Source organism: Crocodylus porosus, unplaced genomic scaffold (assembly GCF_001723895.1).
Source record: "Crocodylus porosus isolate Cpor-Errol unplaced genomic scaffold, CroPor_comp1, whole genome shotgun sequence".
Taxonomy (NCBI): Eukaryota; Metazoa; Chordata; order Crocodylia; family Crocodylidae; genus Crocodylus; species Crocodylus porosus.
In genome coordinates, this window is record NW_017728925.1 from 16,338,690 (window position 1) to 16,363,542 (window position 24,853).

A 24,853-nucleotide genomic window follows, 5' to 3' on the forward strand; every position below is an offset into this window, starting at 1 on the left:
GTTTATAACCGCAAAGTTAACATGATCATTGAGAAAAGAGACTTGTGTGCAGTCTGGGGCTCCAAAACCGACTCCCCCAGCCCTTTGCACAGTTCCTGGGTTCTCACTCATTGCCCCAGGTTACATGTTGCAAGGTCGTGCCGGAGGATGCGCCAATGCAAGGACTGCAGGATTGGGCCCTGCGTGTGTCCTGGCTGCTGAGATGTGGGTCTAAATGCTGCGGGCTCTGGTATTTATCTTGCTGGTAACCACATGTTGCTATCTTGTTCTCTAAAAAGAGAAGTAAGTGCCACTCTCCAGCTGTGAAGAGGATAAACGCGAGGGAGCCAAACACTGTTTAAAAACAGGTACTTGACCTTTTTGCTTTAGACCTCCAAGATGAAAACTTGTCACTGTTTGAACAGAAAAGCGACTCTCCCCTGTTACACTATTATCCAAACGACGCAGAGCAGCTGCTGTATTCACTGTCCATTTTCTGCATCATTAGTGGCATGCAATTTCATTGAGGAAATACAGTTAATGCCCTGTCCGACGGGATCGCTTGCCCAAGGACCATGTGTAAATCTCCAATGAAACTGGCTGCTTTCTGTGTTATCCCCACATTGCTTGTTCACTGTGGTCATGTCTACATGTGTGCATTTACTGCACAGCAACCAAAATTACTGCACAGTACGGGCACATGTCTATACGTGCACAGTAAACATGGTGACTTATGCCAACTTGAGCGTAAATTTGATACCTGCATCATGCCTGATTAGTTATTGCTCAGTAACACTCATGGAGACACCTTACGCCACAGTAACACTGTGTGTATGGGTTGCCTTGGGACTAACTTTAGTCCCAAGTCAGTCCACACACAGCATTAATGCACTTTAATGCCTGCACATGTAGATGCCAGCCTACTCCTGTTTACTGCACAGTAATTTACTGTGCAGTAAATTTGAGCTGGCATAAATGCACATGTAGACATACACACTATCATATATTTTATGTACCGCCCAGCTGATGCTGTCCATTAGGTGGTTATTTCTCTTCCATATTTTAGACACTGCATGTTCCCAGCAGATCAAAACTAGTTAGTGGTCACCAGCCACTTGTTTTCTCTAAAATGTCCTTTTATATTCTTGACCGCAACTCTGGAACAATGAATGAAGCACTGCTTTCCCTCAAGCGTTCCCCCCAAGTTGTACATGAAACCCAGGGCAAGCTTGCAAAGAAGGTGAAGAACTGAGCAAGATCTCTGAATAGCCAGGTAGTGTAAACCCAAAGAGTGAAGTTCAATATTTATGGATCTCACCGAACTCATAGGGCCGGACCTCCAGCCAAGAATTGCGAGCACCAATACTTTCCAGTTCCCACATCAGTGACTTCCAGCATGAAATATAACATGTGAACACCCGCGCTATGTTGAATGGTGGGGAAAGCCTGGTTTTACATGCGACTTGCAGCCCAGGAAAACTGGACAAGGTTTTGTTGGCCTGCTTTCCACTTAGTGTAAATCTTGCAAAGTTCAAACTCTTCTCAGAAAAACCTTGGGTCCACCAAAACATCCCTCGACCCATATCTCCACTGCCGCCATCAGCTACTCTTGCATTTACCCTGGATTCTGGGTTTGCTTTTGCACTGCCAGAGTTGAGCTAGGCTGCAGCAGAATAAGAGCTGTCGTGGGATCGCAGCAGCATCCCTGAAACACGGATGACTCGGTCTCACGTCAGAGCCATGTATGGCAGCACTGAGCCATTAAAAAGAAAAGACATCATTCCCATCTACAAAGAGAAACATGACTTCTGTTGCTAAGATACCACATGGCCCATTCCAGCCAAATCCAGGAGCTGCCAAACATTTCTGAATTTTACTAGACTTGCAGGACCACTGAAGTTATGGTACCGAGGCAATAAAGCGAAGGCACGCAAGGAGCTTCTGCAAGAATTTCTGAATGCTGCTCAGTGGCCCTGAGCGGAGGGAGCTTCAAGAGGCATCTTGTGGCAGGATGCAACCTAGGGGTGCCGTGAACTCTCCTAGCGCCCCCTACCTACCGTGCCAAATCGGTTTCAAATGCACCCTCTCTATCTCGCCCGCCACATCTTTGATGTTAATTATTGGTAAAAGGAGGCTGCCTTTTACCCTCTTTAGCACGATGCCTTAAGATGTCCCAGTCTGTGCCCTGCCTTTGGTGACACGGTGCACTCGAACCTCTGGGCCACGTGTGGGCCCTACGGTCACCCGGGCCCCCACGGGCTCTCTGCCTCGTCTCCGTTGCCCACCTGCGCCCTCACAGGCGCTTCCTGGCTTCTCTTGTGGCTCCCGCCCCCACCGGGGCCTGTCTCCCCACGCTCTCGTAGCCTGCACTGGGGCCTCTTCCCTGTCTGAGCTCTCATAGCCCGCACTGGGGCCTTGCCTCGTGATTCCTGCCCGCACTGGGGCCTCATCTCGCAATTGGGGCTCAGGTGGCTGTAGCCGTGCCTGGCCCCCAAATTCCCCTCCCGGGGGCTTCTATTCCTCTGTGCGCCCTCCCGGGGGCTTCTCGCCAGTGCCCACTCTGGTGTTCCTCACAATTGGGGCTCAGGTGGCCGTAGCTGTGCCTGGCCCCCAATGCACTGTGCCCTTCTCGGGGCTGCGGTCAGTACACCCCCTCCTCAGGTCTACAAACCCCACCGAGGCTCAGGTGGCCATAGCTGTGCCTGGCCCCAGACCCACCTTCTCGGGTCGCTCGCCCACAGTGGGGCTTCTCGCCTGCGTGCTCGCCCGCACTGGGGCTTCCCCTGCACGACACTGCCCCACTGGGGCTGGGGTCTATACACCCCCCAAAACACAGCACCCTCTCCAGCACCAGGAACCCCCATGCTACTGGGGAGCTCCTACGAGGCCTCCTCCACCCCTACAGCCTCCCCCGGTCCTCCGGTTGGATAGTAAACACCAAACACAAAGCCCCTGGGCTATAACATAAACTAAACCGCCCGGTCAAAAATCCATGTTCTGTCCCTACTGGGGTTTCCTCCGCCCAGTATCGTCACACCGCAACTGCTCAGGCCATCCGGCTTCCCTGCTCTGCGTGCTGCAACAGAGTCCCACCTTCCTTGGCTGCCAGACGGGCACTGACTCTGGTCTCAGCCTAGGCTGTTTATATAGGCCAGGCTCTGCCCCCTTCTGGTCAGCTGACCCAACTGCGGTTGCCCCGGCAACTGGCACCTGTCCCTCTTCCCAGGAGCAGGGCACTTCAGTATCCTGCGACACATCTAAAAAGACCTGGACTACATGCGGCACTGTTCCACCTGCACTGTTCGGTTCCACGTCCCCACCTTTGACAGACATTTCTGCTCTGGTCCACCCCCTTTCCTCTGGCTTTCTCCTTGCTCAGTCCCAGTCCAGCCCAGATCCCCTGTTCCTGGATTTCAACATCCTGCATTTCTAAAGCATAAGGGGAAAAGAGCTCTACGGAGGTTTCTGCCAAACCACAGAAAGAAATAGAAGACACCAATGCCTCTCACTCCCCACGTGAAGATGGAAGGCAAGCCAGTACCGAAGAGCACCGATGCAACGAGGAAGAAAGCTGGTTGTATTGTTTCAGCATTAATAAGGCTGGGGTCTAACCCAAAGCCAAGGCATAAAGGAGGTCTGAATACTACCGTCTTCTCCTCCACTGAAAGATGAAGCTTGGTAAACTCTATTTTTATTTTAGACATCCTTTGTGCCTGACTTGATAAGCACCTGAAGGAATGGGACAACAGGGAAGAGAGCAGTGATTTTACCTGGATGCTCCCCCTTACCTCTACCTCACGAATGAAGTAGCCAGACTATGGGATAATCCTATGCTACTAGTGCACTGGGACATCTTCCACCCACCAATAGCTCAGCTCCCCTCAAGACATCCCATATGGTCCACCCTTTCAAACACTGACTCAATGGCATGAAGAATGGCTGGCACAAGCACCAATCCATCACCACATCATCTCTGACCCTACAGTCAGTCAACCAGGATTTAACTGGCCATGCCGTTATTGGGCACTTTTCAACCAGTTTCAAACTCGACCAGGTCACTGTGCCTCAAATGTATACCAGTGGGACCTCTGCAATGACAACAAATGTCCTTGCGGACAAGTTCAAACACCACATGGTTGACTTATGTCCATTTGCTGCCTGGTGGCCTTCAAGCTCTTCACAGTGGTGATGATGTTGCCTTAAGATGGCTGGAACAATATGCCAAAACCGTATTTGCTAAATGAATAAATAACCTCCTAGTGCTCATAAATGGCAGACACAGGGCACAATAAATCCACAGAATATATCATACGTTTGCATACACACGGGATGTGATAAATCCAGGGAATATATCATGAGCTACCATACAGATGTGGGACAAATCCAACAAATATATTGTGAGGTAGTATACAGACCCGGGGCACAGTAGATCCAGGGAATGTGTCAGAAGCTTGCGTACTGACACGGGGCAAGGTAAAGACACAGATAAACTCACAGACTCTCTCACAAGTCTGCATGTACACACTGGACACTCTGGGCCCCCATCCCTGTTCATTTTGGAAGCAAAACTGAGCCGTCCTGCATTCATTTCTCAGCAGTCTCAAACCCCATGCCCCTCTGCTCTACCCACAGACCCCATGGAAGAGAGGAATTTGGAGGACCCAATGCAACCATGTCCATCTTTGTCTGGAAAAGCTGCGAAGTGAAACCCCAGCCTTCTTTAGACCTCTAGGGCCATGCATGAAGCAGAGCTCAGTGACCACAAAAATAGCTATAACTCTTGACAGACTCTCTCTCTGGTATTATTACAGCCTCAGAGGTGGCATAATTGCAGTTCTACTGCTAATCACAGCGTTACACAGATCGTTCTGCAAATTAGCCATGTGTCAGTTTTGCATTAGAATGGCAAAGGAGCCCATTTATTACTAAGGAACCTAACAAAGCAGCCGAGAGTGCAACAAATTACTCGTCCCCCCGCTTCTCTCTCTGTCGTGCTGGCGTCCGTCAGCCACTACTACTATTTTTACTTACAAGAGATTGTCAAAATACTGTTAGGGCCCAAGTGTGGAATCGACCACGGCAAACAAACCCAAGAGCTGCAGCTGATGTTAAACCTTTCACTGTCCCATTCCTTTGTACCTATGTCACTGCCTGCCCCTGCTCAACTATTCAATGCTTGGCACGTACAGGACGGAATCGTGATTTAAAGGAAAACAGCACCTACTAGTTCTGATCGATTAGCTCTACTAGATCTAATAAAACAAACACTTCCTGAGCAGGAACGCTGAGCCCGTAAGGCAGGGGGTTGTGCGAGGATTTTCTCAGTAAGCTGCGGTATTGTTTCAGAAACGCCTCTTAACAAAATTCAGGAAGAAGGTGGGGGATATGGAGGGGGTCACTGTCAGCAAGTGGTGACACTTGCTGTTATTAACCCCAATGTCCTGCTCCGAAGTGGCCTAATGTACAGGAAGCAAAAGACACCTTGAGAACGGACGAGCAATGAGCTCGGCGAAGCTGCTCTTGATAAGTTCTCCTGTGTGGTTGAAATAATCAGTGCCGAATTTGCCAGGCTCTCAAAAAATGACTACATATGTTCACACATCTACAATAAATTGGTCTGGGGTATCACTGAAAACTGCATCCGACCGGAGGGCCTGGTGGAAGTATGTGGGGGGGCTACACGTGGCAGGGTAGATCCTATCAAATACCACAATGTCACAACCTCCAAAGTAAGGTGAGTACAGGGTGCCTCAAAAACCTGGCTCCCACCATCTTATGGGCATTTCTTGGTTGCAGACAGGCTAAGAGACATCCTGCCTTGCTGAGGCATTAGGCAGTCAGCAGCAGGTCTCCTCTGTTGCTCTCTGGCAGAAGCTACAGCCATCAAAGTGCTCAACATCTGGATTCGGTCTGGCCTTTGGAGTCTGTCTCAATGGGCTAAAGGTGCAGGGGGTAAGTTTTGGGCAGTCTCCACTCCTCCATACTCTTGCCTAAGCGTATGAGGCGAAGGTCTTGGTGTGGTGGTTGCAGGACTCCACACAAGCGAATTCATCAAGCACCCACTAGACCTCTTCCGTGCACACCATGAACTAGAGGATCCACAGTTGCCTACTCAAAGGGAAAGTGCTTGTGGAAGAAATCACCCTCCATTTGATTAGCTAGGTTAAAGGAGTATAAGGGATATAAATCCTGACAGGCTTTCCAGGCCATAAACCAGCTAACTTCTCATTGCCAGACCCTAGAAGACACTTCCTTCCTGGGGATGTTGCATAGAAGCACCCTTCCTAAGGCTGTTCTTGGAGAGACCGCTAGAAGAGAGCGTGGGGGACTGGACCAATGAGTAGTCTGCACTAGCAAGGCACCCTTTGGCACCAATTGCAGTGGGACTCTGTCATGTAAAGCTGATAGCACAGGTCTCAGTCACTGGATTTAGAGTAAAGCACAGTCCTGCGTCTCCGGCCCAATCCCGGTTACTGCTGGAGGAGGCTGCGTTCCAGGTGAAGGTGAACAACAGCTCCAGAGTCCTCGTTTAGCTGCATCAAGTCTGCACCTTTGGGAAACCTCTCTGGATCCCACAGGAAAAGCAGGTAGAAAGTGGGAGAAAGAGACAAGGAACCTGGTGAGACAGCAGATGCTGCTTCCTGAGCTACTTGTAGAAGAAACTCCCCGTTCACTTGCACATTCACTGCTGACTCCAACGATGCTGGCAGGGAGCGTGCGCACAACGTTGTTTCATGGGCAATGTAGCATAGAAAGCTGGATGCTGTAACAGAAATGTTATAATAGAGTCCTGGAGCTATTAGCAAGAACTATGAAGGCATCTGGCTTTCACGCTGGTTCTGTTGCAAGGGAACCACTCACTAACGACACATCTTACGAACCAAGCAACTGGTAAGACAATATTTGAAAGTACTATTAAAACCCATCGCCAGGGAGGGCTGGAAATACTGTAGCATGAAGCAAAGGACTCTATTAAATATCCAGGAAGCAGTCTGGATCTGCAGTGTCAGCCCAGGGGATTTCATGACGCAGCTAGAAATATTTATGCCCTAATGGAAGGCAAGAGAAGAAATGCCCAGAGCAAGACATGCTTGCTGCCCTATTCACTCCAGGACCCCTCCAGTATCAAACCTGGAGAGGCTGAAGCTGTAGAAAGCAAAAGCCAAGAAACTGAAGGCAGTTTTCAGCTGGAGAATGGAAAAAAGAAGAGCTGGTGAAATCAAACTCTTCCTACCAGCACCGCTGGTCCCAAAACGATGTTGCCTGCTCGCTGGCTGTCCATGTGCACAGAAATTGGAAAAGACACCTATACTCTCACCCAGTGTAATATAACACTGAAAACTGGGCCATTGCTCCCCATGTTTCCAGATATAACGTGCGGTGAAGTTTTGAGACATGATGACTGATAAACAGCAATGCACACAGATAAAAAGCAAGGGGTGAAAGTATCTACACCAGTACCGTCAAAAGGAGGTTTCAGTTCCAAGCTGCTATTAATGAAGAACTTTGTGAGGAAAGGCTATAGCATGTTGAGATAAATTATTCTAGGAGTCTTGCTTTGGAAATAATTAATCTGTGTCAGGACATATCTTCTACAAATAAATCAGATAGACATAAGTACTCACTACACTGCATGCTTCAGGTAATTGCTCTCTATCTTAGTTAAATTTGTCCCAAAACATGGTGAGGATTGGCCCTCAGCTATTGTATCGATCGATGGATGTCCAATTCATCAGAGCCACCAAGGATTAAATGCAGCTAATTGAAGTAGCACCTTCTGAAAGCATGGCCTGCTGTACAGAAATGTTTGCCTTTGTAATGAAGAAACCAGCAGCAATATCAATCAAGGTTTGCCGGCAGATGGCTTGCTGATCTATAGTAATGCAAACCACTTTCAAAAAACATTACGACTGTAAACACTGATGGATAAGAAATGAATACCAGAGGGCTTTCTCTGCATGAAAAACTGGACTGTTTATCCATCAGCGATAGCCGCAACTATGAAAACAAGCATTCTTAAAACAAGCCAAAATGGCAAAATATCCTGGGCAGACACTGCCTTTACATTTGCTTCCTTATAACAACAAGCAGAGACCAACCAGACTAACCCTAAGGTTTTGCACAGTCCCATTCCCTGAGGTCAGATCTACACAATGCAGACAGCCATGTCCCCTCTAAATTCACAGACCAAACCCCGGAGCCCTAGGTAATTTGCAGCAGCTGTTCAAGCACTGATGAGAGCCTTAAAAAGGCAGCATTCAACAAGTGAGTTGTTAAAACCCTTACCTTCCTCCCATCCCTGTCCCATATCTGCCTCAGAAGCAGAAGATTTAGTGTGGGTGTCCTCAGCAGTTACTGATATACTTAGACAACAGGGCATGCGGGGGGCGAATGCAGTCAAAGGTAGCAAAAAAAAAATAAATCCTAAAGTGAACAAAGGAGCATATTGTGTCTGAAGGCACACAGTGGGGTAGGGAAAGGCCCCACGGTATGAACGGCCTGCCACTGTCAGAGGTATCCGAAAGGGGCACAAGACAATTCAAGAATGCAGCTCTGTGCCCCCATCAGCTGCGGCAGGTTCCTCTCTGGCAACCAGGTATGCATGAGAAGCGAGACAAATGGCCCACGGCTGCCACCAAGTATGAGGCTTTGCCAAAAAAACAAGGCAAAGCCCCGGTGGGTAACTGTGCAAGTTCCCATAAAAAGCAGCACACTGCTACACTGCCTTTCCCTTCCTGCTTGGTCCTTCTCTTGGTCGATACCTGCCCCCAAGACCCGGCTGAATCACTGCCTGCCTTTTCCAAAGGTCCCAGTGGCTGAAAGTGTCTCAGTTCCTGGATGCCTAATTCAAGACACTGTAAAGAGGCCTGATTTCCAGCGAGTGCTGAGCACTGGCCCTGCCTCGATGCCCCCTGGTAACCCTGTCTACAGGGGGGCAAGCGATTCAAGAGGCTGACATGGACGGCAGCCAAGGCAACAGCTGCAGCCTATGTGTGAGCAGCACAAGGAACACCAAAGCACATGTTTCGGGAAGCCTGCCTTGCTGCGGGCCACTGCGGCTGTATAGCGTCCCAGCCGGTATCAGGTAACCTTTGCTGACGTTGCCCCATATACATCGATATGCTGCAACTAAAACAACCACACTGGCTGATCTTGCTGGGCACCGTGGAGCCTCATTCAGTGATTTAGAGACAAGACAGGGAGCTGCATTTTTAGAACAGCAGCCCTCTTCCACTAGCCCACCAATTCCCGGAAAGGAGGGAGAAAGTGCATGGCACCGATGGGCCGCTGCCAAGTACCACAGGTGGGGAGGGTGCCCACTCTGGAGCCATCTATGACTAATGGGACATTATCCCCATCCCTGACTGTTCCCCTTTCTTCAGACATATAGGAGCTGCCAAAGAGCAGTTAACTGCTCATCCAGCTCTCCACCACCGCCATGTGAGAATACGATTGCCCAATTCATGGGCAAAGCTGCAGTAGGTGTGAAATAGTCAGGTCAAACCCTGCTGCATGGCCACAAGTGCTTCATGCCACCCATTGCACCACAGATGCATAGAGCAAGCAGCAAGCACCTGGATTCGATGATGAAAATATGCGTTCCCACCAAGATGAGAGAGGTCAGCTCACTGCCGTGCAGAAGGCCTGCACTACCTGCCTCCACCATACTATCTCTTGCTAAAGGAAGAGAGCTGTCTTGTAAAAGCATCTGCTGTTACAAGCTGGGGTGGGGATTGCTAAGTGCAAACCATAACGCACTGGTCACTATGTGCAACACCCTCTTGTGCCCAAGCTGCAGAATCGAGCTGTCAGCTCTGGAGGTCTGTCCGCTGGGGTCTGATAGGGCGGCGGCCAATTTAGATGTGCTTGTGTAATGGCCAAGTGCAAGCCCCCAGCTGCTATACTCAGAATTGGCACAGTGTCTGCTGCAGCCCCACTGCCTTGGCGGATGGTGGCAAGAACAGGATGCACCTGTAGCTCGCTGTCCATACGTGGAGGAAACGTTAGAGGTGGCTGGCAGGCAAACACGTCTCACCAGTTCACAAAGAAAGAGGCGTTCCTGGAAGTCAGTGCTGCTCTGTTAGGGATGACTATGACCCGATGTCTTTACTGTGCATCCCATTAGCACCACTTCAGGCTCAACACAAAGCAGGTGGACTGAACTGCTAGAAAGCCACTGGGTGGGTAGACGCTCCCCATCGCTCACTGTGGGGCTACCACGAATATTACAGCCTGCCAGCTTCTCTATGATTTATTTGCCATAGTTTTTTTTTTTTTTTTTTTAAAGAATAACTTTAACTTTTATGTAAATCACAGGACCACAGAAAATGAGGATTGGAAGGGACCCCAGGAGGTAACATCCAGTCCAACCCCTATTCAAAGCAGGACCAGCCCCAACTAGCTCATCCCAGCCAGGGCTTTGTCTACCCAGGTGTTCAAAACCTCCAAGGATGGAGTCCACATCCTCTGTGGGCAACCTGCTCCAATGCTTCACCACTTTCCTAGTGAGGAAGTCTTCTCTAATATCCAACCTCAACTTCCCCTTCTGCAACTTGAGCACATTGCTCCTTGTCCTGTCATCTGCCCCCACTGAGAACAGCCCAGCTCCATCCTCTTTGCAGCCTCCCTGCAGGGAGGTGAAGGCTGCTATTCAATCCCCCTCAGTCTTTTCTTCTGCAGACTAAATCAGCCCGGTTCCCTCAGCTTCTCCTCGTGAGTCATGGGTCCCAGCCCCCAAACCATTTTCACTGCCCTCCACTGGACTTTCTCCAATTTGTCCACATCCTTTCCGTAGTGGGGGGGACCCAAAACTGGACACAGGACTCCAAATGTGGCCTCACCAGTGCCAAACAGAGAGAAATAATCTCTTCTCTCAACCTGCTGGCAGTGCTCCTACAGATGCAGCCCAGGATACTATTAATTGTCTTCACAACAAGGGCACACTGCTGGCTCCTGTTCAGCTTATTGCCCAGAATCCAACAACACCAGTTGAGTTTGGCAGCCGATGAACCAGCCCTCCCATGCCACAGGAAAAGGACTTCCCACCAAACCATCCACTTGCTCTTCTGCAAACCTCCAGTGTCCCACCTGCTTTGCGTGGTGGATGCATCTAAAGACCAGCATGTCCCTTTTCACTAGAAAAGAATTTGAAAGCAGACCACAAAGGTTTTATTTTGGGGAGGAATCTCATGGAATTCACCCTCGCTGCCTTCCAGCCTCAAACACCCAGGGGCCCGCTCTGATAATCCTCAAAATACCAGCTTCGCTACAAGCCCCTCGCTTTAAAGAGCAGCAATTACTATTATTATGTGCCCCACATACTGGACCAATTTCATTTCAATAGTGCAGTTATTTATTGTGCTTTATTAACCTAGGAGCAGAGGTAATTTATTCCAAGGTGATGAGCTCCAAAAAAGACATCAGACCTTGTTCTAACAAGTGTTGAACACAGACCTAAAATAAGCACAGCTCAAATCTCAGCCACGAAGCAAAAGCTGCTTGGAAAAAAAGGCAGCTGGATAGCTCTGCAATATAACGGTATCTCCCCTAGATATTTAGGGAGGTGTGACGCAAGAATTGGAGCCCTTTTTTCCCAATGCAGGAGTGGAAAATGCAGAAGTGGAAAATAGTCATGAATATACGTATGAACAGAAACAGCAGCAATGCAGAGCATGCAAAGCTACAAGGCTGAGTTTCACAGTTTCTAGGGTCAGAAGGGACCTCAGCAGATCATCAAGTCTGATCTCCTGCCATGGCAGGAAAGAGTACTGGGGTCAAACGACCCCAGCAAGGTGACTGTCAAGCCAATCCATCCAGCCTGCCATTACATGAGTGCACTCATGTAATGGCAGGCTGGATGGATAATAGGGGGTTACAAAGAATATCCGCCCCCAGCAAATGTTAGCTCCCCCCACCCTCCCACTCTGCACTTCCATGAGACTTACATGGTACTCCAGACTTTCTACGTCGCCCTTCAAGCTCACCCCACCGCACGCTTTGCTCCAGGACTGACTGGGCGCTCAGCACATGCAGCCCTCCTTAGCTCCCCTGGCCCCTCTGCTTCATGTGACAACAGCTGGGAATATTTTGAAAATCTAGACGGCTCCAAAAAAACTCCTGACCAACCAACAGAGTGGGATTAATATGATGGCAACTTGCTTTGGACACTGCCCAAATCTCCTCTGCTATTAAGGTGATTTGGAAAAGAAAAAAACCCACACTAAATAAATTCCTGATAAACCAGCGGAGCAGCTGCACCAGGGATTCGTTCTTGACATTTTCCAAGCCAAATTTTATGACAGCTTTGGAGTAGAAAGGGGAGGCGGAATGAAGGGGTCTGGGGTTGGGTGCCACAAACTTTGTGTGATCTTGGACAAGTTACGTACTCCACTCTCTCTAAAATAAAGACATTTTGGGGGCAAAAATATCACCTCTGTCATGAGGTCTGATTCCTTTTACTCTCTGTGAAACAAGGAGAATGATGTTTGCCAATGGCACAGAAGATTTATGAGGCTGAAGTGATTTTTTTAAAGCCATGCAAGACTCTTGGTTAGCAGCTGAGACCAAACACAAAGAATCGCCGATGCTGCTGTTGCTGTTCTATGCCGAGGTTTTTACTCTCCCTTTGGCAAAACACTGAAATTTCTCTGCGTTATCAAATCAGCAAGGCACTTTATTGACAAGGAATAGCAGTAGCTGCACAGCACCTTTCTGTTTCCAGAAGAGCTGGGCAGGAAATGGTTTTTCCAGCCAGTGAGTCTTCAGGATTTCATCCCCCACCTCCCTTTAATTTTGTATCAAAATGAAACAAAGATCTGTCATGGTTTTCCACCAAAAGCCAAGCAAAAAGAGAAAAATGCATCCTAGACTAGCCTGGTAGTCTGGACAGGCACCTGGGAAATTTCAATTTATGGCTTTTCATTGCTGTTTCTCATACACCGCAGGTGACTGCGCTGAGCCCCAGATACGGGAGGGTTTCTGTTTCCCAGACCCAATTCCTGTCCTAGAGATGAGAAATCTTTCCTTGTACAACTTTTCCTGGATCTGGCACAGTCCCACAGACAGTTTCCATTTAATAAAGCAGGATCTTCTGTCCAAAAAGCAGCTCCAGTGAAAAAGTCCTGGCCAACCTCACCATAGTCAGCCACTGATAGCAGCCAGCGAAGCTCCCCGAGCTTTCCATGCAGGAGGAGGGCAGCAGCTCGCTGCAAAGTCCATGGCAGGCTGGACCCTGAGACATAGCACCACACCAGGAAACCAGGCCTGTTTCCATTGGAAAGCTGCCCATCACCCCACAGAAGGTCATTGGCCTGGAGATCCTTCCATTAGGCACTTCTCATTCTCTGAAGACGCGGTTTCTGATGAGACACCCTGCTTTGTCGGAAAATTTCAAATCAGTTCTACCTGCACCAGTCAAAAACTTGCTGGCACAACCATGCTGCAAAATACAACGCTCAGTGGACACGCACAACCCGGCATGTGCAGCTCAACAGGTAGCAGACAGGTGCAGCTCAGCATGCGATGCAGGAAGGCTTTCTTTCGCAAGGTTTTAGATGGCTTTCTAACTTCAAGGAAAAAAATCTTCTTCCTGCCAGGTCAGAAAGGGATTCCTACTATAGCAAAAGTGAACGTTGGCCGTGCCTGGCTGTTTGAAATGGGACAGAGATGTTTTCAGACCTTAGCGTAACTCCCTGGAAGCAGTCACTCAAAGCAAGGTCACAGACCTGTAGCTGGGGGCAATTTGGTGACTCTTCGACAGGAGGAGAGGCACTGGAGATCAGTGTAGCTCAGCTTCAGCCGTATGATCTAACTCAGTGGTTCTCAACCTTTTTGGACCAGGACCCATTTGTAAACATCAATGGCCAGGCCCGACCCAGTGCCCTTTGGTCCCGACCCGCTCCCTCCACCCCCAGTCCCCAGTGTGCGGGGCAGGGGAGGGTGTAGGGGGCATGGGGGGAACTCTGCCAATCTGCAAGGGAAAACCCATGGTTTCCCGTGTTTTTCTCCTTTCAAAAAGAACCCATTTTTAAAGTTGGTTCATGCCCCTTCCATATATTCGTGCGACCTACTTTTGGATCACAACCCACGGGTTGAGAAACACTGATCTAACTCCAGCAGAGTGGTCAGTGCATTGAAATATTGGCTTATCCTTGATCCCATCACTACTAAGCAACGGCTTCACATCATCCCAGTGTAACAACAAGGAGGAAATGAGAGAGGCAAACCCCGAGAGACTACACATGGGGTTGGATATCTGCCAAGACATTGTGCTTGGATGTGTCAGCAATAACTATGTGGGATGCTGCAGTAGCCCTAAGCGAGGCAAATAAGACATCAAGGTATTCTTCAATATTAAAAATACAGCTGTGCAGCACTTCCAGCTGATGCATTAACCTAGCCACTGGTAATCTGTGCAGGAGGGGAAATGCAAAATACTCCCAAACAACAGCATGCAGATTGTTGTTCATGAGCATTCAATCTGAAATCCCCCATGTGTCCAAAAAAACCAGTGCAAATGATGATGCCTCTCAGCAGGTAAGAAGGGGGCTAGAGACATACCTGCCACTCAACTGCTTAAGGACAGGAGGGGACTGGGCTAGGGAGTGTACCTCGACTATTAAGCTATAACTGTTACATCCACATGCTCCTGGAGAGGGAAAAGCCAGCTAAATCACGGTAACTTTAACCTGAAAAGAGCAGGGCTAAAGTTACAGCGGTTTTGCTCCACTTGTATTGCTACAGGAGCAAGCAGATTTAACAGGTACACTGTAATAGCTTATAGCGGTATCATTCGATACTCGTATAATTATTACATCCGTCTGCACCCAAGGTTATCTTGACCCTTTCTGAGGCAAAATGACAGTTGTTTCCTGACCTATTTATCACTTGGCTTCTGTGGAGAAAGCCGTGAAGAGCATTAATCAGTGCCAACTGTACAGGTGATTTTTTCGGATATGGGCACCAAGCCAGGAGAACCTGAATGAATGCCAAAGTCGTTTTGCATAAAAGATCAAACAAAACATCTAGAGGCTTAGGCATCTTGGCAATTAAACCACACAAAGTACCTAGATACATATATCTTCACCCCACTGCCCTCCCCTTCAAGCCATCCCTATTACTTCGATTTTGTGATTTCCTTCCATTATCCTACTTCCCTTTCCTGATAGCAACTGCCTCTGCTAATGGGGCAAAAAGGGTCAGAATGACTCGGATGACAGAGATGTGCTATGCATATTTAATAAACACAATGCTGCGCTGCAGTTTTGGGGATCTCCATGTATCAGCCGTGCAGATGTAGAACAATTCCCAGATACGCCCACACACGCTTTGCTTGTGTGAGTCCTACAGTTAATGAAGGTTTAAAAAAAAAGGTGGGGAGGAGGTGGAATGTAGGAAGGTTTCAGTGAAGCATCTCACCCACCAGCAAAAGCAAAGCCCTTCAGGAGCTGGCATAAAAGGAGAGACAGAAACAGAGTGACTGGTGTGCAGAGCATGGCAGGACAACAGAAATGCAGAGAGCTGGAAAGGCAAAAGACAGAAAGGAACCAGAGCGAGAAGCATGAAAACATGAGCTGAAATATTTAGAGCCAGGTTGGGGAGGAGGGGAAAGGCCAAGTAAGGATGTAACTCCATTGGAGGGATTGCTGTGACCGCAACTCCTGCAGACCTCCCTGAGCCAGCCTGAAAGCAGGTACTGCCAAGTGTACAGCCAGGGCAGCAAGGAACTCAGCCCCGCAGAGCTGCCCGGAGAAGGTGAATAAATATTCAAATGGTGAAGGGCTGTCCCTGTAAAGCTAGCTCAGCCATGTGTGCAGCAATGTAGAAGAGCCCTCCGCCCAGTCTGATGAGAGTTATGTTGGGAGAAGGACCGGCAGAGAAAGCAAGAGCAGGGGGCATTCAGTTCACGTAGGGCAGTGGTTCTCAACAAGGGATGTTCTTAGCAAGGGAAGTTGAGGTTGGATATTAGGAAGAAACCTCTCACCAGGAGGGTGGTGAAGCACTGAAACAGGCTACCCAGATAGGTGGGGGAGTCTCCATCCTTGGAGGTTTTGAAGACCTGGCTAGCAAAGCCTTGGCTTGGATGATCTGTTTGGGCACAGTCCTGCTTGGAGCAGGGGGTTGGATTGGAAGTCCCTTCCCACCCTCATTTTCTATGATTCAACCTTGTTAGACTCCAGGCACCCTTCATTAGACCCCCCCCCCCTTGGAAAATGCCAGTTTTTTGTTTTGACTCATTTTTTTAACTATTGAAAAATAATACGAGGGTTGGGGGTTTTTCCTGCTGCAAAGAACTCAGAAAGACCCGAACAGCTCAGGATGTATTTAATGTTATGGCTTCCTACTAGAAATCTATGAGTTTATCTTGTGACACATGCTTGCGCACCTAACAGTCCTAACCTAGTGTGGCACCCCAGGGCACCCTCAAAAGGATCTCATGGCACCCACCCTGGTTGAGAATCAAGGATGTTGGGGAAATGGACACACCAACTCCAATTACTTCCTCAGCCTGACAAAGGGTATTTAAATCCCAATGCTTGCTAAGCAGAATTTTTCCAACTATTCAAGTTGCTCTAATAAAAGAGATCAGATTTACCCAACAAACCTTGTCTGCCTGTGTCCTTAGACCAACACAGCCACAACCTACAGCCCTGGGAGATGAGACAGGCAGACAATGCACAGGTGCACACAGCCAGCCCCCGGTCTCTTCCAGGCAAGCCTTTACCAGTTGCATTTTCAAACTGTAAAGGAAAACCTTGTAAAACTCTGCGCGTTGGCCAAAAATGTCAGCTTCAGTGCAGACTGCCCACCCTGGCAACAAACAGCCATCAAGAAATTATCCTAATAAGTGGGAAGGAGAGAGCAGGGGAACTACTTTGTTGATAGGATTAAATCACCTTGAAGTGATTCAGTTTTATATTACACATGGCTCAAAAAAAAAAAAAAAAAAAAGGAATGGAAATGGGCCCCAGGACTCCCCAGGCAGCCATGGCTCCACTGCGCCGAGCCCCTGACCTTGCTGCAATGAGGACAGTCAGAGGATCACGGCCCCAGGGCAGCAAAAGGCCTAAGGGGTGGCTATACAGTGGGATGACCTGGCCAGGAGAAAGAACAACAGCTGTGCAGCCAGACCGCGTAGACTTTGGAGGAGCTCTTATAAATTACTCCAGGTCTCTTGAATGCTACAGCTCTCCAGGCAGGATTTACATCGCCATTACAAAGGCAGAAGCACCTTTCACCTGTGGAAATTAGCATCCATGGCTAAAGAGCAACGGGGCTGGAGAAGGTGGCACAAGGACCTGCTGTGGTTTAGTTGCTGCCAACTCTGCTTTTTACCAGCTCAGAACCTCAGCAAATGAGGCTTTTAATTCTCTGAAGCACCCGCATGCATTGGGCATTTCAAGTCTCTCTTCCTGTGGCAATGACACAATGCCGGTTCTATTTTGTGACATTAAAAATAATTAAAACAGGGCTTGATGCATAGGCTTGCTCTGTTCCCCAGAGAGAAATTATTTTGCAATAACCTCGGAAGAGCTGCCCGTATTGCCACAAATAATCTCATGCCGCAAATAACCCGACCTGAATGCTTGAGCCAAGGCTAAGAGCTTCAGTTTCACACTGTCTCAGCTCCTCTGGAGGGTCGTCAAAGTGTGCAGAATATTTCTCACTGCAACAATTATGCCCTTAAATCTCCAGAATGTGTTTAAACACATACCCATGCCACAAAGTGAACTGAACTGAGGAGAGACTTAAGACCAGTGCAAGCTCCCCAGCTTCCCCACCCAGACAGCACCTCCTCGCAGGAACAGAGGCACGCCACAGGCAGGCGATCAAGGCTTGCGTGAAGACCTCAAGCAGCATTTTGCCAATCTGGAGAGCAGGGATGAGTGGAAGAGGAGGACATGCCAGCATGGAAATGGAGTCCAGGGGAGAGGTCAGTGCAATGAGCTCTGGTGAATCAGGGGCTACAGAAGGGAAAATGAAAGCACAGCTCCTTGAACCAGGCCTGAAGTTGGCCAAATGTCTAAGTGCAGGAAGTACAGCTGCTGTTCCTCTCCCCATGCCCAAGCCCTGTTTTAAATGGTAATGGGACCCATTTCACTCCCTAGGCCAGACATGGCATGTATAACAGGGTGGCACACGTACAGAGAAGGCATTACACAGCCCCGATTCACGCAAGCGTTCCTTCTCTTTAAGCCAGGGGTGGGCAAAATGCAGCCCCGGGGCTGGATGTGGCCCACCAGGCCACTCTATCCAGCCCACAGGGCCCCTAAAAAATTTAGAAAATTAATATTTATCTGCCCTGGGCTGCCTGTCATGAGGCCCTCGATGGTTTGCCAAAACTCAGTAAGCGGCCCTCTACCCAAAATAATTGCCCGCCCCTACTTTAAGCAACGTGTTCATCTTCTAACAGCAGCTTGGGTGTCAAGACAACCAGTTTGTTTGGGGATTAATCAAGACTGCTTCACCAGTGGCCCTGCGGAGACTAACTGTACTTTAAGCGTGCAGACGTTGCTGCCACATCTCCTTCAGCATCCAAAATCGCTTTGGCCACTTTCTTAGGCTCTGGGTGGCACTTGTGGAGGTACGGACTCATCGTCTATCAAATATCTCATCGCAATTCAAAGATACTTTGTGCTGAGTGCAATCAAAGAATGAGTACAAACACAAGGAGCTGGGAACCACTCACCCACTTCCAACTTCTTTATTTCATGCGTTTACTGAAGAAATATACAGAAGTGTATCTAGGATCTTATAAGAACCTGATTTTTATATCTAGGGAAACCAAGTCATCTGGTCAAATTAGTATTAGGAGGAGCCTTGTGCATTTCTTGCCTCTTGTTTTTTATTCTGAAGGACACTGCTATGAAAACAGGATCTTTGTTGTTCAGGAGCTCATCAGCTCCCACCGACTGCTGCTCGTTCCCTGAATGAAGTCATAATTCCCCGTGGCATTACATTTAGTGGTGGTGGAGCTCGTTGTGAAGCAATAAACAAAGGGTTATAGGACTTCAGGTGCAGACTAACTAGCTGGGGGGTTTTTTTTTTTTTTTTATCAGCATACAGATGTCCTTAGTAATAAAGACCAAAAGGATGGGATACAGAGGAGGGCAGAGCTAGAGACAATTGCAGGACACAGAAGGTGCGCCTACATGAGATGCTTTACTGTGCAGTAGACTAATCTACTCTGCAGTAGCGTCACCAAGTAAATGTGCTCATAAAATACTGAGCAGTAAATTAGTCCACTATGCCAGAGGTTGTCAACCAGGGGGTACATGTACCCCTGGGGGTACTTGGGATGGCCCCAGGGGGTATGCGTATTACTGCAGGGAAGCAGCATGTGACGGCAGCATGGAGGGATGAATGGCAGCAGCGGCTGCTACCTGCAAGGTCCCCATCCCCCGCAGCTGCCATTCACCACTCCATGCCACCGCTGCCCGCTGCTTCCCCACCCTCTACCGCCACCATTCACCACTCCACGTCACCGTGCACCGCCGGCTTTGCATCTGTCTGGCCATCAGCACCCCCCACCCCTGTCTGGAAGGGAGTACACTCCAGAAGAGGTACCCACCAGAAGGGGTACACTCCTTAAAAGAGGTGGAAAACCCCTGTACTATGCAGTCAGCCGGTACTTGTAAAATGTAAATACAGATACTAAACTAACTGCGCAGTAGATACTGTGCAGTAGTGCTTGTGTAGATGCTGACCAAGAGCAAATTTGCTCCTGGTTAGCCACAGGAGCAGGGGGCCTTGTCCTAGTGCTATTTGGCTCCCAGCTCCCCCAGGATTGGAGTCCAGGGCTCAGGAAGAGCTGTGGAGGAGGGGACTTTTTCCCAGCCCCATGCCCCAACCCACAGATCAGGCACAGGGCTGGAAGGCAGCTGCCCCAGAGGAATGACAACTTCCCCCACCACCCCGGAAACCAGGGCCCGACTCTGGTGCCCCTTGCTAGCCCAGGTCTGGCACCTGGGGGAGCCTGGAGCTCCCCTGACTGCTGTATAGGGCACAGCAGGGCTGAAGTAACCCTGTACTGAACTGCTGCCCTTGGAAGCAAATTTGCTCTCAAGAGGAACATGTGTAGATGTCCTGCTGGTGAAAGCTTACTGCACAGTATTTCATCGTGCAGTAAACTTTCTGGGCATTAACTGCACATATAAACATGCCCAGAGTAACTAAGCAGTGGTAAGCTCACTGGGTAGGATTAAGAGACAGCTACAGGCTAGGGTTTTGTCTTTGCTGAGGCTATAACTTACCACTTAGGAACTGCCTTACAAGGGTCCCCAGAAAAATTAACCCTCTGAACTACATCTATCTAAGGTACCTTACAGCTGAATGAGAGCCTCTCCACCCAGGCTGACAACACGTTAACTTGGGTGCATTGTCTTCGCACCTCCAGGTGATTTACCTTAGTTTTCTTGCATGTTCCGATGTAGACAAGCCTTTAACGTGGTTCTTGCATTTAACAAAGACCATGAGGAAGTTACCCTCTTTGCGTTCTGTGTTTATATGACATCTAGCACGACGGAGTCCAGGACTGTGGTTCCTAGATATTACTAGAGAAAAAATGACTAACTATAAAAGCACCGTCCTCACCGCCAGAGCAAGCAGCATTGTGAAATCAGTATGAGGAGGGATGGGAACAGCTGAGAATTCATCTCCAGGAGCTGTCATGTAGAAACACTAGCTGGCTGTGAGCTTGGAGGCAGACCTGCTGCGTAGTTTTCTGGATCATGCTATGGGAATAGGAATAAAAAAGCCAGTGGGCATCAGCAGAGCGCATGCCTCACACTAACCCTGCTCCCAGGGGTCAGTGCCACCCCTGATCACCAGCACCAATGAAGATTTGGCTCCTGCTATAACACTCAATGTCCCTTTTACAGGAAAGGGTGGTGCTGTTTCAATTGTGAGAGCAGCTGTTGCAGCCCACCTCTTGAACTAAGTTTCTCTTTGGAAAGATAAATGACACTGCATGCATTTTATTAATGCTTCCTGACCACCACAAGAGACAAATTCCATATACGATGTGATGACAAAGTCGTTCTGCTAATATGAAGCCCTGTTTGCAGATAGCTCACACTGTTTGCAGAAAATACTGATGCCTTAGTACATGGAGATATCCCAAACACTAGCAGCTGGTTTTGCTTTATATTATAGGCTTTACCATCTCTATCACATCCCAGTCTTCTGCATTTTAAGGCATTTTAAAGACACCTGTGTAAGGAAGTCCTAGGCATACCAAGCCAGAGGCTCCCAACTACTGGGCCGCGGCCTGGTACCGGGCCACAAAGGGTTGGCTGCCAGGTCGTGGGCCCTCGGTTGTGGGCTCGGACACCCGTCTGCCTACCCGAGCGAGCAGCTTCTGCTGCCGCCAGTCATGTGTGGGGTTAAAGCCGGGCGGTGGGGCAGCCCCAGGAGGAAGGCAGCCGGCTCCATGTGCCCCATCCCGCTCACACCACCATGGTCATGCCCAGCAAGGCGCTGCCTGTGCAGCAGGTACTGGGGCCCATGCCAGGCCAGACAGGACACACCACCCCTGCCCACGGCTGGGAACAGAGGGAGGCAGGCAAGGAAATGCCCAGGGCGGAGGTCATGGAGGTGTACAAAAGTGTAATTTTTTATATATTTTTATAAATGTGTAAATTTTTACATATGTAAATTTAAATAATGCAAGTACATAAATTAGATTGTTTTTAGACCCAGTCCACCGAAATTCTTTGAGTGAGTTTGCTGGGTATTTCCTTACCTGAAAAATATCTTCCAGCTATGCAGTCACAATTTGTGATAGCGCTTTCTTAACACTGAGGCGGGATAAAACAGCAGTTTGGTATCACACATCAGCACAACAAAACAGCTCTGCTCAGAAAATGCAGCATCCGCTCTCCTGGGATTCACGTAGAGCGCTGGGGTCGATACCGATTTTTCTTTTTAAAAAATGCCGTACAGGAAACGCTTGTACAAGAACAGTCCCAGCAACAGCATCCTTGACCAGCTATGCAGATGAAGGGGTGCCACCGGCTGAGCCCTTCCAGACCATGGTTAAGTTGTGAGATCTGACTTGACAGCCAGGGGCTGCAGGTCCCAGCTAATTTCTCGAAGTGCGTACTGTAGTTCTCCTTGTAGAAAAATATTTCCAGGTGCCATAAGAGAGCAATAAAAGCCTGCACAAGTGACAAGCATTGTTCCTTTGCTCTGCCAGGTTTATTATGAGAGTTTCAACTTTAACCAGAAAAAAAAAAGTCCAACTCCCATCATGCAGCAGCATAATTAGGAGAACAGCTCACCTTACAGATCTGACTCTGCTTGCTGCCTGGGGGTGGTATACATTTATTCTTAATAAAACAGCAACTAGAGAAGAAGCAAATGAGTGAGCAAACAGGCAGAGTTTTGCTTTGCTTATTTGTTTTGCAACATTAGAGATTGACAATCATAAGCCTGCTCCTATAATTGCTACTGCTGATGAATTTGGACTGTTTAATTAAAGTCTGGGTATGGATTTCACTGCTAATGAATAATCACCAATTTGCTGCCAAAGATAGTTGTCCCTTCTCCCTTCCCCTCCCTGCCTACAACTCCCCACTCATAAACATGCTTGAGCACAAAGACCCATCATCTTCCACTATCCTGGGAACTGGTTTAATTTCAAAAGGACTTCCTAGAACTGTACAGACATCCTGGTTGCCAAGCAATTATCAGGAATAAATTAAGTCTTCTAACCACATTAAAAATAAGCCATTGTTGGTTTTTAACATTCATACTGACCATTGGGTCCTTATAGCACTTACTGCTGTGAACACTTGATGACACAAAGAATTCGCTGTTGCAAGGAAATGGCGCATCATCTGTTTCTTTTGCTTCTTAATTTAATTCAATTTCTTAATTCCCAGTAACATGAATAGGAATGAAGAGCACAAATCAAAAGGGAAACCAAGACCACAAGTCTCTTAAAAACACAATTCCTGAATGGTCAAGAAACTCATGCAGCTGCTAACTTACTGCGAGAGTGAGGAATCCATACTGAAATCTTCTGCGGGTGGCCTACGGACACAGAGCAAAAGCATCGTAACAAGTGAGACAAAGGCAGATATACCGCACGGGCAGTCAAGGGGAATGGAAGTGACTGAGGGGCAGAGACATGAGACAGACAAAATCAATCATTACAATGGACAGACCCCATGCAAAGGCATGCCGCTGGCCCAATACCTGCTAAATCAGGATAATCTCCTATGCACTGGATATCCCAGGCCATTTCCTACGTACTGGATGTTAGCCATCAAACAGGACTTTGCAATAGGTGTCCTGTTAGTTTTGCTGGGTTTTTTTAAAGGCCAAGCAATACTGCATTTCACCTCTAGGAAGACGTGTTTAAATGCAGCTTCCTTTTTTTCCTTTTTTTTGCAAACTATGCTGCTGCATCACTTTAATAATGCAACGTCAGGTTTGTTGGGAAGAAACTGCATTGGAAAGCTGCTATTGTGTTTTTCATGAGTAGCACTCACACGCATTCAACTTGCGTGGGTATCCCATATGCATCTGATTTTCTTTTACATCGATTGTGCATGAGAAAGGAAAACAGGTAAGTAGCAGAATGGAAAAGAGTAGTGAGCATGTTCACAATGGTGTTAATGACAGAAAGAGGGGATGAAGTGAGTGCACAGGAGTGAACGGGAGTCAAAAAAATTTCCATTGCAAGGAACTTGAAGGCCATCATGTACTGGATATTTCCAAAGCTGTAACTCAATGTCCTTGTTGCCTATGCTAGGCCTCAGGTAACCATCTCCAAGTGCCATGGCACTGCCCAGGACCCAGCTCAGTGCAAAAGCTTCAATCCTGCAACACGCCATGGCTCTAGAAAGTCACAGGCTAGAAAACCGCTAACCCCAGCCTCCTTTCCCTGCAGGCAAGTCCGCAGGAATGTCTTCCTCCCCAGGAAAACCACTAGACAGCTCTTCAGGTCAACCGTCCCGTCCAAGACAGGCTCTGAGCCTGGAAACGGTCACTCTCTACTGCATCAACACCCCTGCACCCCAGAGCCTTGCTAGGCTCAAAGGTCCCATGCGGAGGCATTCATAACATTGCGCTACCTCCTCACGTTCCACGTTGCTTCCCTTGACCATTAGATTAATTGGGATCCTGCTGGGAAGGATTGGAAATCCTGAAATTGGATCAACCTCCTATAGAATTTCAAAGGCAAAAAACCCCAACCTAATAAATCAGTGTCACCAATACCGAATGGCTGCTTTTGTGTAATTAATGGCCCAAAGGGAAAGCAAAGGAAAATTAAAATGAAAAAGTGATTTTTTGTTGCTGAGGACTCACCCCATATAGCAGTCAGCCTTCCACAGCTCAGTTTGCTTGCATTTTGCCCAAAAACCCAGGTATGATTAAGAGTCCCCAGTCCCCTGGCATCACACTGCTCAGTGCACACTGCTGTCTTTTGCCACAGCCTTAGCAACTGAGAAACAGGAAGAAACTCCCCAAAGAGCAGTGTCTTCAACTGAATAGATGCCAGGAACTGAACATGGCAGACACTGGTGACAAGGAAACGTGCCCAGGATGGGCTCCATTACTGCAACATGGTGATTTCCACAATAATCCAACCCCTGCCACCCTCCAGCACTCCTCATCCTCCATCTCCCTTGCCTACTAGCAAACCAGGCTGACATTCATCCCTTCTTCCCTACAAACTAAATTCTTCCCTGCTTCTTGTCTTGCCTCTGACAATAAAGGTCCCAAGGGTTTCTTTGCAGGTATACACATGGAAATGACATGAATGGCATTTTGTTAAATCCACCTGGAGATCCTTGCTATGGGGTCCATGTTTCTAAAGGGTTGGGCAAGCAGGGCACATCCTTGTCGTTTCCCTGGAAAAACGTTT

The 24,853-nt window shown here is 48.4% G+C and overlaps 1 protein-coding gene and 1 long non-coding RNA gene across 2 annotated transcripts in view; one reads left to right on the plus strand and one right to left on the minus strand.

Annotated features, from left to right (window-relative positions):
• KCNT1 (potassium sodium-activated channel subfamily T member 1) overlaps positions 1-24,853 on the minus strand; it is a 171,953-nt gene that overhangs the window by 66,950 nt on the left and 80,150 nt on the right. The window lies entirely within an intron of this gene.
• LOC109314029 lies at positions 190-20,090 on the plus strand. Its single transcript, XR_002102200.1, has 3 exons — positions 190-696; positions 5,269-5,271; positions 20,078-20,090. It is a non-coding gene; the product is annotated as an uncharacterized LOC109314029 (long non-coding RNA).